Below are 17,854 nucleotides of genomic sequence, written 5' to 3'. Positions count from 1 at the left end.
GCCTCACATATTCCAGAGATGTCCTTTTGGGTTTTGTCTTTTTCCCTCAGCATAAAAAGAACTGTTGCTTTGTATTCTTAAGACACCTCTGGAACAGGGCTAGAGGGGAAGAGGATGTAAGGGAGATAGGGAGACTCAGATTTTTAAGTAGGCAAGTTATTTCCTGGAGCATAATTAGAATTTAAACAGCATGATACTGATTTTGCTCCTCACTCTTATGGTTGAGAAATAATGAAAATTAACAGCACCTTTACTGAGATCAAACATAAAAAGATTCCAGCTTAGTACCTTATAAAATCAAGTTAATTTCCATCCCTGGGATAAACAGGTCTGCAAAGGCCAGTAAATGAAAACTCAAATACGATCTTGGACAATTTTTTTCACCTTAGGTCCTATTGGCTCTTTTATAAAAGCAACACAGCGTGTGAGGAGTAATTATTCAGTCTCCAGACAACCTTTCAACTCCTCTGTGATTCTGAAGCTCTGGCGAGCCTGTGAAGTGAGCCACAGACGGCAGCTCTCATGCTTGGATTTGGCATGCAGGATGCCTTTCTCCCTGAACCATCATGGTGCCAATACAAGGTAATTTGGCTGGATTGATTTCATCAGGAATTAGTGTCCTCACCCACCATGGAGATAGGAGTCTCCCAGCTCCTAATGGTTATTACCTATGTTCCTGACTCTCCATTATTTTTCTTCCTCTTCTGTAAAATGAGTCTGACTGGTAGCTTGAAGTTACCTAGAATGAGGCTTTTGCATGACCTACCTAATCATTCAGCTCTCTGTTTGTTCCATAAAGACATTAAATCAATTATGTTACTCCCATACTCTGCTTTTGTGGGTCAATGCATATGTAATTCTCTTCTGAAGAACGGCTAGTCTTACATTAGGATCAATCAGTGTAATGATTTTCAACCAAAGTGGTTCTATAATAATAATTTTAAAAGAAAAATACAAAGTGTGACCTTCTGGTAGAAACCCAATAAAAAAAAAACTAAGTTCTAAATATATAAAAAATAGATTGGGAGAGTGTGTTCTGCCAGTTACTGAATAAGAAGAAACTGTTTCTTACTATATAGCAATTATTTGCTGTAGATCCCATTTATTCATGTCTATGTGTGAATAACAGTTTCAAGAAAATGTAAACACTTCTGAGTAAGCTAACATGTTTGGTTATTATCAACTACAGTAATTGTGGTAGATTCAATTGTTATTTAAAAAAATCTTTATAGCTGGGCTTAGGATGTGAGTTGTTTGGGATAAATGGTGGACTGAATATAATTCCCTGCCTTTTGACTTTGGGCTTAGCTATATGCCTTGCTTTGGTCAGAGGAACGTTAGGAGACTGGAAATATAATTTCATCAGGAGGCTGAGGCAAGAGGATCACAAATTCAAGGCCAGCCTCAGAAACTTAGCAAGACCCTCAGCAACTTAGTGAGACCTGTTTCAAAATAAAAGATCAAAAGGACTGGAGATTGACTCAATGATAAAGCACCCTTGGGTTCAATCCCTGGCATCAAAAGAAGAAAATAAAAAAGGAAGGAAGGAAGGAAGGAAGGAAGGAAGGAAGGAAGGAAGGGAAAGAAAAGAAAATATAATTGCATGTTTTACTCTGATCTCATATTTCTGTCATTGCCATATACTGTAGTTTAGATCTAAAAAGTCACCCAAAGGTCTGTGTGTTGATAGGTTGGTATCTAAAATGGTGATGCTAATGGGAGATGATGGAAACTTCAGGAAGTGAGCCCAGGAGGAGGTCTTTAGAGCATTGAGGGTACACCCAAGAAAGGGATTTTGAGACCCTGGTCCCTTTGTTTCTTTGGCTTCCTGGCCAAGAAGGGAATTTTGCTCTGCTGCATGCTCCCACCAGGATATCAGCTGCCTTGCTACAGGCCTAAAATAAATAAAGCCAACTTATCATGAACTGGCACCTCTGGAAATGTTAGCTGAAATAAACCTTTTCTCTTTATAAGCCGACTACCTCAGGTATATGCAATAGTAACCAAAAAGAGCTGATGAAACACACCATACTTCCTTGAGAAAGCTGTTGTCCCTTCCTGCTGGGTCCCAGAATGACAAAGTTGGAGAAGATTAGACCTCAAGTGGAACAAAGTCTAATCTAGAGCAACCTCCAACTGACCATATACACGTGGGTACATGTGGTTTTAAGCCAAGGAGTTTTGGATGGTTTGTTATGTAGTAATAGCTAAGTAATGCAATGGATACTCACTGGTTAAGTATGTTATTTATTCATGATCTCATGATCTCATGAATGCTTTATTTTTGTACCAGGGATTGAACCCAGGGGCACTGAGCTACTTCCCCAGACTGATTTTTTTTTTTTTTTTTTTGAGACCAGGTCTTGCTAAAGTCACTTAGGGCCTTACTAAATCACTGAGGCTGGCTTTGAACTTGCAATTTTGCCTCTGCCTCCTGAGCTGCTGGGATTACAGGCATGCACCACCACACCTGGTTTTATCTCTTTAATTCTTATACCACCTCGGAACTAGATATTATCATTCATTTTGCAAGAATATATGGTTGTAGAGTCAAGATGTGAACCCCCAAACTAAAACCTTTTTAAGACTACAGAGTCAAAGCTCTTAAATATTTATGGAATAAAATCACTCATAAAATTAATAGTTGAGAACTGCCTACCTTTGGTTTTCATGACTGGCTCTTTCCTAGCCTTTGAATTTCAGAAAGGTTTACCTGACTACCTTAAGTGGCCTTCTCTCCATTATTTTCCCTCTTACCTCCTCATTGATTTCTTCAGCGCATTCCCATACTTTGGAATTGATTTGTTTGCTTGCTTGCTGTCTTGTCTTCCACATCACCAAATGCAACTGTAGGGTAGAAACACGCTCATGTTTTTATTGTTGTACCCCAAGCATCTAGCAGAATGATAGGCACATAGTAGGTGCTCAACAAATATTTGCAGAATGGACAAATGAGTGAGTAGGACAGAGATATAAAGAACAGGCTGGTGAGTGGGGAACTGTGAACCTTTATGGGACATTGTAGAAAGGAACCATGAATTACAATCAGGATTTGAGGAGGTGAAGGGACATGAGGGAGGGCTGTAGAGATAAGGAGGAGGGAAAGTGTAACAAACCAAGTTTAATCTAGTGAACTTTGCCACTTCATAATAAGTAGAACTTGTCTGGGAAACTCAGAAGTCTTTTTTTCCTTGAGAAACTTCAAACCAAAATATATCCTATAAAAACACACACTAGAATAGGTATGATGTCTTTTTTTTTTTAATTTGAAATGTATTTTTTCTTGTAGGATTTGAAAAAAAGAAACATGAAGGAAAAATCTCACAGTAACTGATGCAAAAGGAACAATGGTATCAAACCAAACAAGACCTTAGGTGAGCCATCTTCTTTGACTGCTTGGTTCACAGGGGATCTGGCTTAGTCTTGGGAGAGAAGTTCAGACAGGAGGCCAGAGTACTGATGAATCTCACTGGTGATTTTCTTTGGGGTAGAAACAATAAATATATCAGATGGGTGAGAAATTCAAAAGGGCCTTGACAAGATGAAGTCTGGGGTCTGAAAGAGTTAGTTCCATGCTGGAGAATTACAACTGGTTTAGAATGGACTTCTAAATCTCAATGGGCAACAGTGTAACAGTGGATGCTCTTGTATTTTGTTTAATAGAGAAAGTTGGGGTGGCTCTCTGGGTTGTTGATTCTCCTGGATTTGTGAGTTGGTATCCATATCATCTGCCTGGATGCTCTGTTCTTTACAAACCATTATGAACTCAAAGTGTTCAAGTGCTGAGTTTCATGAGTTTGGGGGACACATTTAAATCACAGCAGTGACTTTGCATCAGTCAGATCGGTAGATTTATTTATACGGACACAGAATAAATATTTCATTACAAATAAAAATACCTCAAAAGGTCTATTTTGCTTTTAATGACAAATAAAGAAAGCTGGACATATTTCTGCAAAAAGCTAGTGGGAAAACATAAGATTGCCATCTCTTATTTCCTTATGATGGATCTGCAAACCCTTTTGCTTCATAGAAAGCTTTTACTAGCCCTTAGGGCAGCACAGATTGTGGGGAGGAAAATTTCTCCCCTTGGTTTTGCGGTGATGACAAGAAATAGAATTGGGGCTGAGACAAAGGCTGCTCTTCATTTTCTCTTGTTTTTGTTGTTTTGATGGTGGTGGGGTTGGTGTTAAGGAAGAATGAAGGTGTGGGAAGAAGGAAGGCATTTTTTATTCCAAAATTAATAAATTACTAATTAAAATAAAGTGGCCTTTTGACACTGTGAAGTAGGTCAATGTAAGAGAGGAAAAAAATCATTTGTTTTCCTTTTGCTTTTGGCATTGTAAATGAATACCCCTTTAGGAAAATTGTATATGGAGTCTCACAAAATTCATTGCTCTATTTATTCAACGTGACAGGAATGAAAATGAATCTACAGAAAATAAAGTAGAATGAATTGACTTTATTTTTAAATGTTTATATCAATTTTTTTTCAATGCCAGCCTGGTGGTATTTATTAGCAAATATTTATTTAGCCCTCATTGTGTTTTGTGCTTAAAGAAAGGATGGCGGGGGTAGGGGGGGGGTAGAACTAGTAAGACCTGTTTGTTATCTGAGATTAATCTGTGTTTCTACCTAACTGGAGAGTACATGGCAGCACCTTTTTTTCTAGAATCCGGCATTGACCATCAAAGAGAGGGCTAATCTCACAATAAAAACAACAACAACAACAACAAATACAGGAGGAATACAAACATATGATATACATGTATGGATGCTTCTAGACAATAGCACATGTGAATGATGACAGATATCTGGACCTTCCTGTACTGTCTGGGGAACTCACCATACCATTCCCAAAATAATTTGGGCAAAGAATTTACTTATATATATATATATAGGCATGCACAGACAGCTACCCATTACAGGAATACCAGTGAGTAAATAGCAATTAGCAATTGCTGATTGTAGAATTAATTAATAATTTGGCATTATAATTGATGCTGGATAATAAAATTATAAGAAATATTATGTTCTCACCAGATGTTTAGCATTTATATATTTAAAATCAATTTGGGAAAGGAAGGGAACAGAACTATTAAATTGGACTTTTGGGAAATGACATGCTAGAGTGAAATTACTCTCTGGTTTTAAGTGAGATAACACAGAACTATGGTGGTCCTAGCACAAATATTACAGCATCTTCTTTAACTCTCAAAAATGTCCTAATTTGGATTAAAAATCCATCCATACTGAAGCAGTATTGATTTGCAAAAAGTGGATTATTTGCATTCCAACTGAGTTGTGTTTACTGTATAACCACTATCAACTTGTTAATAATAATAACAATGAGTCATTTTAACCAGTAATTTTTATTTTGTGATTACTAGGGTTCTAGTAATCAAATCTATTATGTAGTATATTGAGCATTTTACGTGAATTAGTTTATTTAATTTTCACATCCTTACAGGGTAAATACCTTCATTATTGCCATTATGTAACCTTATTTAAAAAGAAGGAAAAAAATGGGAATACAGAGTTGTTAAGTAACTTGACAAAGGACACACAGTATGTGCTGAAATCAGTGTTCAAACAGAAACATTTTTATGCCAGCTTATTTTGTTCTATGATCAAAAATCCTACATTATAGATGATGAAGTAGAACATAAGCACATTAGTTGATAACATAGTATAATTATTAAGAAAAAAATAAATTACATTACTTATTCTTGGTGTTCCCCCCCATCTGTTGTACATAGTTATAATAAAGAGTTCAAAAACTTATGTAAAGGGTCTGGGGTGTGGCTCAGTGGTAGAACATGAGGCACTGGGTTCCATCCTCAGCACAACATAAAAAAATATATATAATAAAGGTATTGTGTCCACCTACAACTAAAAAATATAAAAAATAGTTATGTAAAATATAAAACATTGTCTATATGTTGAATGATATGATATTTATCCCTTCTTCTGCTATAGTTTTGTAATTAACAAATTATACCTTAAATCAAAGGAGTAGAGAATTGAAAGCAGTTTCTTTTCCCAATCCAAAGATATTTTTCTTGAAACCCCGTGACTTTCAAGTTTCATTTTGTGGCCACAGGCAAGGAAAATACCAGGAAATCAATAAAAGCTAGGAAAATGAATTGCAAAGCAGCAGCAAGATCCCAGTTGAGGTTGGCAAGAGATGAGCAAATGTATATATAATCTGCATAGGGCTTTAGGTCTTCCCAGCTGATGGATGATTTCTCAATAGCACTCTGGGCTAGAAGATAGAAGCAGACAGGGCTGGCAGTGCATGATTAAACGATGGAATACCAGAATTACCAAGCGTGGTGAGTGTGGGATGATGCTGAGAACAGCATCGGAGAAGCCAACAGTGGAGGAATGCATCCATAGGGAGTAGGTAAAGTTAAAATATGAGTGAATGAAAGATGAGGAGATTGAAAATGCAGACTCACAAATATGTTAAGAAAAAAAAAAAAACTAGATAAGGATTTAATGGCAGCCCAAGTGGGGAAACTGTCAAATTCAGGAATGAAACTGGTAGGATCTAACACTTAGCTGGAGTGGCAAATGGCGGATGTAGCAATTCCATGCTATCCAGAAGCAGTAAGTGGTATTGCTTCATAGTGGTACTGGGGAATCAAATACCTGGAAGTAGTTAGCATGGGATCAGACACATAGTAAATGTTTAATAACGTGTAAGTATTTAATACAGTCTTAGAAACTTAGTAAATGCTTAATATGTGATTGTTCAACAAATGTTCCTGCAGATTGTTATACTCGTTAATATTAGGGTGTTAGATTAGATGATTAATCTTACATGTAAAATTGACTAGGCTAGTTGTTTCTTGGAGAGCTGGTAAAACTATTTCTGGGTCTGTCTGTGTGGGTGTTTCTGGAAGACTTTATCTTTTGAATCAGTGAACTGAGTAAAGAAGATCCACCCTGGCCAACATGGACAGGCATCACTCCTTCTGTTAAAGGCCCAAATGAGACAAAAAGACTGAGGAAGAGCAAATTCTCCCTTCTCCTTGTGGAGCTGGGACATCCAGCTTCTCTACTCCCCGGACGTCTGAGATCCTGGTTCTTGAGACTTTGGACTACAAAACTTACACCAGCATCTCCTTCCCAGCCCAGTGGTTCTCAGGTCTTTGGCATCAGAAAGGAGTGACATCATTGGCACCCCTGGCTCACAGACCTTCGGACTCAGGCTAAATTGCACCAATGGGTTTTCTGGTTCCCTTACTTCGGGAAAACCTAAATAAGCCATGTAGCTTCACTTACTTTTTGTTGAGTTAAAAATCACTAATTTGGGGGATCACACAGCTGAGTGATATACATTATTAGTCTCCCACTAGCTTTGCTGTAGGTAACATTCTGCCCTCTGGGTTTAGGGATAACAGTTGCTAGGTTACATTTAAGTGACTTGAAGGTTGAACACACTCACTCTTCTCTCAGGTCTGCAGATGGCTAATGGGTGGTTGGAATGGAATGGAAAGGTTTGGCATCTCTCCTTGATATTTTGTCTGTTCCCTTGGTGCCTTTAGCCTTTGGGTCGGGCTTTACTGAGCTTTGGATGTAAACATGTTGATCATTTAAACTTTGTCCAGAATCGTAACAAGGGATTAACTTAACCTAGACTTGCCTCATCACTTTCCCCACCTTCAAGTCTATCAGAATCATGACCAGAAATACCAGACCCTGATAGAAACAAAAAGAAGTCACACGTGAGTTCCTGGAAGATCTCCAGCTGTCTCCAGAGAAGACATGAACATTACCTCCTGTTGTTAGTCTCTTTCTCCCTCAATATTCCTATACTCTATCTATAACTTCTCAGCTGCCTGAGAGTTGGGAAGATATTTGTGAGCAGAGCTCCCATTTTCCCATTCTTTAGCCACTGAATAGAGCATTTTCCCCCCTCCTATTACTTTGTCTCTGGCTTTATTAAGTGGCAGCAAAATTGGACTTTTTCTCATTTACAGTTCTTCAGCTTGCAGGTGACATTCTGGGAGATTCTTGGCTTCTGTAATCAAGTAAGCCAATTTCCATAATAGATTGCTTCTTAAACATCTCTATCTAAATATCTATCTCTCTATCTATAGATATATCTTCTGGTTCTGTTTCTCTGAATAACCTTGACTAAGGCAGCATGAAGCTAGGCATGTAATTCCAGTGACTTGGGAGTATAAGGGTAGGGGGATGGCAAGTTCAAGGTCAACTTGGGCAACTTAATGAGACCCTGTCAAAAATTAAAAATTAAAAAAAAAGTAGGGATGGTTCTGGAAGTGTAGGTCAGTGGTTGTCGCGACCCCTCGCCGGCAAGGGAAAACACGACACAGGATTCTTCTTTCAGCAGTTTATTCAGGCCTTGTTTCATGTATCATCTTCTAGCGACCCCCCTGCCGAGCACCCAAGCACAGCCTAATAAAGCCTCCTGCATACCAATCCCAAGCTGCCACGTGGATCTCTCTCATAGGGTGGTAAGGGATTGCGCGCCAACTCTCCAAAAAAGGAGTTGTTTATCACAGGCCACAGTGGAAGCCGGCGCCATCTTCTAATGGCGGCCACGGTCTATAAGAATGGCTTACCACAAGTGGTAGAGTTAAAACTTTGTCCAGAATCCAAAGAGTTCCATTCTTATTCCAACAAGAACATTAATTTTTCTATTCTTGCATTGTATCTAGTGCTACATTGTATCTAGTGCTATGGAGGTCAATCTCCAAACCACAACAAAACAAACAACAACAAAAAAAGAAAAAATATGCATGGAACTTAGAGGTGTGATAGTGAATTGGGAAGGTAAAGAGGAAAAACATACATGAGGGGTTTTTTTTTTGTACTGGGGATTGAACTCAGGGGCACTCAACCACTGAGCCACATCCCCAGCCCTATTTTGTATTTTGTTTAGAGACAGGGTCTCACTGAGTTGCTTAGTGCCTTGCTTTTGTTGGGAATGGCTTTGAACTTTTCCTGCCTCTGCCTCTGGAGCTGCTAGGATTACAGACATGCACCAACCACCGTTCCCGGCCATGTTTTTGAAGTATCATAGAAGACAAAAGTAGGTCTAGCAGCACAGAGTAGCAGAGCTGGAAGGAAAGAGGAAATGGTGTGATAGTAGCAATTAGGAAGGAAGAATTAAAACAAGTAGTTGCTTGAAAAAGAGAGCAAACCCCTCCCAAGCTCTCATGGGATCTTTTACGTAGTTTCCTTCCTTCTTTTCTGCTATTCTTGCAATTTATTCTCACATTCGTTCATTTAAAGCCAAGTTTTCTATGTGTTGAATTATATATACTAAAAAGCAAATTGTGGGAGAATTTATAATTCAGTCTAAGAAGGAGGTGATTTTCATTCATACATATTCTTCATCGCTTTCTGAATGCTTATGCTCATTCTCTGTTCTCTTTGCCACATCCTTAATTATCATCAGAATGAAGAAGGAGTTTCATATCACAGGTGTTGGCAGCAAACAAATCTGCAGCTTCGGAGAAGGAAGTCCTAGTCTGAAAGCAAACAAATGTTTGCAAAAACAGAGTAGATATTGCATTTATAGACAGAATAGCTTGTCTAAGCTCTGGAGTCTAGGTTCAGCACATTTGATACAAGGGATGGCTTCCATTCTTATTCCAACAAGAACATTAATTGTTCTATTCTTGCATTGTATCTAGTGCTACAGCACAAACCTCACTCCCTTAATTAGCTTTCCAAGGATTCAGAAAAGGGTCCACTCCTGATCTGAATTGTTTCCCTTGGTGATATTATTAAGTTTCATTTCAGCAGCTTGGAGACAAAACCCATCAACCAATCAGCAAGTTCATAAGGCATCCCTACTATGAGGTTGGCTTTGTGTTAGAAGCCCTCTAGGAGCCTGCTCTTGAATTGAGGAGGCAAAACCTGTACATATGCAAAGGTAAGAGAATAATGAGGGCCAAACTGGGCAGAACTGACTCTAGGACAATAGAAATTCAGAGAAAGGAAAAATCAGTGTGGGCTAAATAGCCAACATTTATAAATTGTTATTATCAATTACTATCATTATAACAACAATGGCCAGCATTTATTGAGTATTAAGTGCTCTCCATATGCCAAGGTACTGTGCAAAGCGCTTTGTGTGCCTCCTCTGATTTAATCCTCATAATAACACTCCTATTATTCCTACTTATAAAGAGAAAACAACATACTCCTATTATCCCCATTTTATAAATGAGGATACTGAGTCTTAAAGTGGTTATATAATTCAACAACAGTTACAAAGTCAGCAAAACCAGAATTCATATTTTAACATAGGTTTGTCTGGCTCCAAATAACTGTGAACATAACATATATAAAACCTTACATCCAATCAGGTGGCCCAGAGCATGAGGATCACAGGAGTCAGAGCAATGGAATGAGTTTAAGCACAGCAGGTCATGCATTTATTCATATCCTCTTTCATTCATTCGGAATGGTGTTTGAGCATCTACTACATTCAAAACATCACACTAGGAGTTGTGAGGACTATAGAAAAAACCCAGCATTCCTTCTCTCAAGCAGTGTGCAGCCTGGTCAGAGGTGACTTGAGCTGGGGTGAGAATGTATGAGAAGCAGGAGAAGGTGGAGAGTGGGAAGTTCTTTGAAGAAAGAACTTCTACGTGGACTTAAGGCTCCAAGTGCACTAAAAGCCTTAGGTCATAATTTCTTCATGAATTGATTCAATAACTTTTGCACACAGTTTTTGCTAGGAGCTGAGGAAAAATGGAGATTCCTCAGAAAACTTAGTTGTGGGCTAAAGACACTAATATGGAAATGAATTGAGATTGTGGAAGAAATAGGAATTAACCAGATGCAAAAGAAAAGGAATATAATTATCCCAGCAAGCAAAATAGAAGGAATTCCTGAAAGTTGTGTTTGGGGTAAAGGCTGGTACCTATAAAAAACTGAAGACCAGTCAGGTAAAATGTAGGTGTTTTTTCCTTGACATCTTCCTCTTCCTAACTCCTATATCCAATGTGCTACCAAGTCTTTCTGGTTTTATTTACTAGTGAATATTTGTTGATCTGTTTAGATCTCTAAACTAGTAACACTGTCAGCACCATTCTATCTTAAACCAGCACTATGCTTTCCCTGCTCTTTGGGCTTTCTGGATTCACTTTTGCTAGCTTCCCATCCTTTCTTTACATTATTGCAAATCTGATCCATCTCTGCCCTCTCTCCCTCTTGACTGGCTCTCCCTTGTCCCAAATGTTAAAGCACAGTGACGGGTGTGTAGCAGAGCACTGTGAGGAAGATAAGCACCCGTCCAGCCACCTGCCACTGGACGAAGCATCCCGAGGTATGGAGGTGCTGCTCGTCCAGCTGGTCACCACTCATCATTCTGGCAAAGCACCAAAGGCACCAGGAGAAATGGAAGTGCTGCTTGTTGAGTCCACTGCCATTGGACATTCCTCACAAGCATTTTTTTCAATAAATCTATGTCTCAGCCCATTTCGGGGTGTCTTCTTTTGGTCTCTTAGCAACCCATCCCACTGCTGTAGCACAATTGGGCTGTGGATAAAGGAGTGTTCAACACTATGAGGTGATTGTCCTTTCATTTCATTATATTCTACACTAGATACTTATAGTTTCTGAATCTGGATTAAAGGATAAAGCAGATAGAGAACCTTCAAACAAAGGCATCTATGAACATGCAGGTGATATAGAAAGCAGTTATTTATTTAAATTAGCACAATGAAAAATAATACAGTTCTTTATGGTCACATAACATTAAACAATATAGGTCAGGTAGTATTCTAAGCACATTAAGTCACCGAGTTCTTGCAATGAACTACAAATTAACTACAAATTATATTTATTTTTGACTGTAAAGGTGAATGACTTGTCTGAGGTCACATGAGCATAAGTGGATGGACTAGAAAGTGAACCCAAGAAATTCAAAGTAAGGATCTGACCTTCACTCACCGCTGCAATATACCATACACTTGTGGTACCTCTGACCTGTGCACCAGGAGTCACACAGTTGTGAATGCCTACTAGGTACAGAAGCCAAACAACTTGAAAAGAGTGACAATGGAAAACAAAGAAGGAACTGATGGGGTAAATCAAGCAGGAAATCAAGTGTGGCTTCAACATCTCGAAAGTTAAGAGAGAGTGAGACAGAAGTGGCAAAAGATGGGGATTCTCTTCCGCGTTTTTCAGGTGGGGGGATATGAAAAAGCAATAGTGAAAAGACAAGATTGTCAGGGGATAAGGAAGAAGTAGAAGCTGAGAAAGAAGAGAGTAAAAATACTGTTCTGAGAAGTTTGAGAGCAATATAATGTCAATGTGAAAGTTTACTGAATGGAGAGTTGATTTAACTACCCTGATTTGATCATTATAGACTCTGTATACATGCATTGAATTATTATTCTGTACCCCACAAATATGTATCATTAAAATAATAATGAATAGGGCTGGGGATGTGGCTCAAGTGGTAGCGCGCTCGCCTGGCATGCGTGCGGCCCGGGTTCGATCCTCAGCACCACATACAAAACAAAGATGTTGTATCCGCCGATAACTAAAAAAAAAAAAAAAAAAAAAAAATATTAAAATTCTCTCTCTCTCTCTCCTCTCTCACTCTCTCTTTAAAAAAAAAAAAAAAAAATAATAATGAATAAAGATTTTTAAAATATATTTATTTTTCTCACACTGGGATACTGTGCCATTTATATACTTTTGCCTTTAAAATATTCTTCCTTATTCCATCCTTTTAAAAGCATATATAGGCTTTTCTCTAAATTAATTGAGCAGCCTAATACCTAGCATCTCCCTCTCTTTTTCCCTTTAGAGTTGGGCATTTTACTGACTTCATTGCTCTTTCCCATTCACCTTTTAACTCACTGAAGTCCAATTTCTACCTGTACTTCCCCAGGAAAGTTCTCTCACATGAGGTCACTCATGACCTCCATCCAAGGACTAGTACTTTTGTAATTCACCCCTTCCTTGAGCCTGTTATTTCTAGATGAATCTTCTCTCATTTCTCTGATGGACTCATATCATTCTCACTCACAAGCTCTTATTCCATCTGCCTGGTAAAATCTACTGTTCCCTGGGGTTCTCTTACAAATCATGACCTGAAACATTCTGTATATATTAGAAACATAATCCAAAAGAACTGAGTTTGAAGATTCTAAATATGTGATCAGGAAATAAATGTCAAAGAAGAGAGTTGAGATGGTACAAATTTGGAGAATTCTAAATCAAATGAGGTAGGTTTAAACTGAATGGCCATGAGGGATAAAGTTGTAACATTAAGACAGAGGGAGGCAGGATGACTCAGGATCACTGTGTGACTGAAGTGAGACTGTGCTGAGAGTGCTAGGTCTACTTAGTCTGGATCAGAAGACCAAGCATGTACCTGGTTCACACCAGGCTGAGGTTACCACAAAGCTTAATAGGGGCCACAAACTCCCTGTAGTAGTGACTCTTTTTTGGAAAATGGATTCGTGAAAGATTGATGAAATTTATACGTTGTCCTCCGTAGGAAAAGGTATATATTCACATAAATATGAGTTCAACAGGTTTATATAACCATACTCTAAAACATGGAAGGTTCCAATCTTTTGCAAGCCAGCAGAACACCCCATGCATTAAACAATTAATTTGTACTTTGTCCCAAAGTCCATACTGATTAAACCAGGGTGGTTCCTGGCAAATGATTTTTGGGTGAACTGCACTTTTTTCCCTCTATCTCCTGTCTTATTTTGTAGATCTATATTGGGGATTTAAAAGAAGACACAATGATTATTCTACTAACATATGTTTGTCTTTTTTGTGAAACTCTTGTACATGTCAGTTTCCATTCATAATAGGCCTGAATCCAATTACTCTCTTCCAACCAAATACTGTTGGAGAACTCTGTATATGATTGAATTACTATGTTATTATCCAAGAGGCAACAAGTAATCTTGAATTTTGTCAATAATCAATCACTATATATTTTTCTCACTCAATAGAGAATGCCTTCATGTCATAGTTGGATCATGGCCTTCATTAAGGCATTCCTTTATCACCAATATCTGAGGGAAAAGTCACCTGATATTGACATGTTCTCTCCCTATAACAAACACCCATCTACCCACTCATTCAAAACATTTCATGAATACTCACCAAAATGCTAAGTTCTGTGCCATATCCAGAGGATAGGCCAATGAACAAGTCTTTGCAATCAAAGAGTTGGTCTCCTGGCAGAGATAGAATGTAAATTTGTTGAAGATATAGTACAATGTACTCAGTGGTTCTTAACCCTGGATTTTTAGCAGCACCACCAGAAAGATTCTTTTAAAAGATTATACGCAGAACTCCAACCAAGAATTTCTAGTTTGCCTGCTCTGGTGTTGTTCTGATACTTATTAACAAAACACAGGTGAAATCTGTGTAGCCTCTGTAATGGAGGAAAATTCAAGGCACTATAAGGGCATTTAAGAGTTACCTAGGACCTGAATGAATATCTGGTGGAAAGGAGATCTGAATTAATTCATTCAGGAAAGAAGAAATACCTAGTTGAAGCAGCGAGAAGCCTCTTCCAACGAAATCTATTGGCATATGCAAAAGTATGAAAGTATACAGCAAACAAAATTACTTTACTCCACAAATACTTATTGAATGTCTTCCATAATCCAGGCTCTGTACAAAGACCTGTGAGCTAGACTGTAGTCATCAGACAAAAATCACACCTGATCTTATAGAAATTATATTGGTAAATACTGATATTATAACACTAATTATAGAAATGATTGCTTAATTACAATTCTGAGAAATACTATACAGCAAAATATACAGCAAAAATACCAAAACTATGAGGGTCTACTTGGATCTATATCACTCATGGATTAGAAGGCTTATCCAAAGAGTGAATATTCATGCTGAGATTTGAAGGAGGGACAAGAGATGGTCAGCAGGAATGGGAGTAGAATATAGAGAGTTGCTGCCAGAGAGAACCGATTTGCAAAGTCTTGATGTGGAGTGCATGTCCAGTGGAAGCCAAATCACAGTAACTTAGGGGAGGGTGAAGGAGGGAGAAGGAACAGTGTTTCCTCAGGGTAGAGAAACCCAAGACCTGATAGGCAAGCCGGGCCTGAGTATATCACTTTCTTTCCATTCCTATGCTGCATCTATGATGCATCTGTTGGTGCATCTCTAGAAGTTAATAGTATTTCCACAAACATCTCAATGTCCTCAATACAGTCCTGTGTTTCAGATAATGCACAATTGCTAATTGGCTCTCCTAATTTAGAGTCTAAAATCAATCAGCAGAGTGAAGATTAGAGCTCAAGACTGATGTTTTAGTCAGTTTTTTCACTGCTGTGACTAAAAGACCTGACTAGAACAATTTTAGGGGAAGAAAAGTTTATGTGAGTCTCATGGTTTCAGAGGTCTTGGTTCACAGATAGCAGTTTTCATTGCTCAGAGCTCCAGGTGCAGCAGAACATTATGGCAAAAGAGTGCAGTGGAGGGAAGTGGCTCACATGATGATCAGGAAGCAGAGAGAGACTTCATTAGGTACAAAATATATACCCCAAAGGCATCCCCCCAATGATTCACCTCCAGCCACATCCTACCTGCCTTCAGTTAGAGGCTCAGTTAATCCTGTCGGCAGATTAATCCACTGATTTTGTTAAGACTGTCATAACCCAATCATTTCTCCTCCAAAGCTTCTTGCATTTTCCCACACATGATCTTTTGGGGGACACCTCACATCCAAACCATAATAATTGACAACACCACGCCGGAGCCTCTTTCCATTGCATCAGAGCTAATATGTCTGTTTATTAGATTATTTATGTCATATGCACCTAAATAAAGATTGCTCTGAAAAATCCAGAATCACTTGTCTATGTTTTATGACAGTACAAAGGTGTCTGAAGCACTTTGTGATTTGTTGTTTGTTTTTATAAGAATGACAGAATCAAAAGATGAAGAGCAGATTTTTTAGGCTATATAACAGTAACTAGGCAGAGATGCTTAGCTAAAAAGAATCTATTAAGACAGATCTGGAGGAACCTTATTTATTTGATAACTGCTTTGGAGAGAATATGAGCACTTACATTTCCTAGACCTAAATATAAAGAAAGATTTGTCACTGCCCCAAATCCACTGATGAAAAAGAGTTAGGTCCTGTCAAACAAAGGTCTTAAGGAACCTATGAGAGCTATGAGAAAGTAGGTATTATATAGAAAGGACTCGCTCTGCTCCAGGGCCTGCTTCTGTGTATTTGACCGGGGGGGAGGCTATGCCTACCAATTAAAGCTACATGCCTCCACATGGCCCAGGACCAAGTTTACCAGCTGCCAAATTTATGGTGGGGATATATCAGGCCCATTACTGCCTCCCTTTGACATCCCCAACAAATTTAAATAGGCCCTAATTGAGGGGAAAAGATTCATGGTAGGATGGGATGAAAAGCAATTCATCCTTTCTGTATTTTAGATCATAGTTCCACTGGTTTGATTGTAATAGCTGTCTATCACCATTCAACAATATAGGGAGAAGTGTTCTCTATAGATACTACATGGGGACACAAACTATGTATTTAAAAAAGTAAGCCACTGAACTGTTGAGTCAGCCATTAACTAGACAGAACTACCTGTCAGGAAAAGTAACATCTCATGACTTACTGAAAAGCTCAACTCTAATATTTTTTGCATGAACATTTCAATTCCTTGAATACAACCAAGTGCTTTATAAATTCAAGATCATTTCACTCGGTCAGTGTTGTTGGAAGACAAAAGAGTCAAAAAGCAAATTTCTTCATCATGAAAAGCAAATCTTTTAAAAGCCTCCATTCCCATTTTTTTTTTAAAAGTCTCCATCCTTTAACATAATCACTTTCATTTCTTCCCACTTCCAGTAAGATTAACATTCTCCCTGTCCCTCAAGATAGGCCCATAATCCCATTTTCTCTCAAGAACTCTTATCAAATATGTCTTCTGTTCTATAGACTCCACCTCCTGAACGTTCAGATGTTTCCGTGTGACGTCTCTTTTCCAGTCCCACTGTTGGCTTCTGAGTTCACACTTCACCTGAATTATTGCAGAATGTTTTGAACTCTTCTCAGGTTAGCCTGTCATTAGCTCATTTGCCAGGTGAGTTGCCGTCTTCCATAATAGTGCAGCACTTTTGGGCTATACATACTATCTCTTGGAAAGATTTTGACACATGAACCACTCTGTCTTTCTAGGGTAGAAACCAGATATCTATGGGCTCTGGCTTGGGCCCATTTGCCCTCCTAGTAAGGGCCCAATCATGAGACCTGGACTCAATCGATGATGCTACTCATGCAGCATTTAGATTCAGAAGTAAGGTGATAGAGGAAGCAGACTCCTTGTGGACCTACCTTGTTGGCGAGTGTTGTAGAAGGTTTCGTAATCTGGTATTTATAAGCCATCCTCCTTTAGGTTCCATGGACTTCACCAACCTCTCCCTAGAGCATTCATCATTAGAGAGACTATAATCCAAGCACGATGAACAACACATGAAACCCTGTATTTGGTTTTTTTTTTTTTAAATCTTTTGCTTGGATTACCTGTAACTCTACTCCCATCCACCCAGTAGATGCCCACTTCTTCATGTCTCAGATTAAGCCTGACCTTTATTCTCTACGTGCCCTGTGGCAGAATTATGCAATTTTTCCTCTAGATTCTCGCAATGTGTCCTGCAAGTCACTATTTTGATACCTATCACATTGTGGGAATAAGATTTGTTTATACTGGCCCCACCCAGCTATGAGTTTCTCAAAGGTAAGCACTATGTATTCTTCATCTTAGTAGTCCCTAGTATAGTCCCTGGTGCTAGGTATAAACTGTATAGCTCATGAACAAATGCCTTTACCTTTTTA

At 38.6% G+C, this 17,854-nt stretch overlaps 1 long non-coding RNA gene across 1 annotated transcript; it reads left to right on the top strand.

Moving 5' to 3' along the window:
• The first annotated feature begins 429 nt into the window (after nt 1-429).
• Nucleotides 430-12,401, top strand: LOC124077938 (uncharacterized). The gene is made up of 3 exons (XR_006846767.2): nt 430-582; nt 3,290-3,374; nt 11,849-12,401. It is a non-coding gene; the product is annotated as an uncharacterized LOC124077938 (long non-coding RNA).
• The last annotated feature ends 5,453 nt before the right edge of the window (nt 12,402-17,854 follow it).

Source organism: Marmota monax, unplaced genomic scaffold, assembly GCF_021218885.2.
Source record: "Marmota monax isolate L192 unplaced genomic scaffold, Marmota_monax_Labrador192_F-V1.1 WCK01_AAM20220418_F8-fsc00027, whole genome shotgun sequence".
NCBI lineage: Eukaryota > Metazoa > Chordata > Mammalia > Rodentia > Sciuridae > Marmota > Marmota monax.
This window is presented reverse-complemented; position numbering and strand designations above follow the sequence as displayed.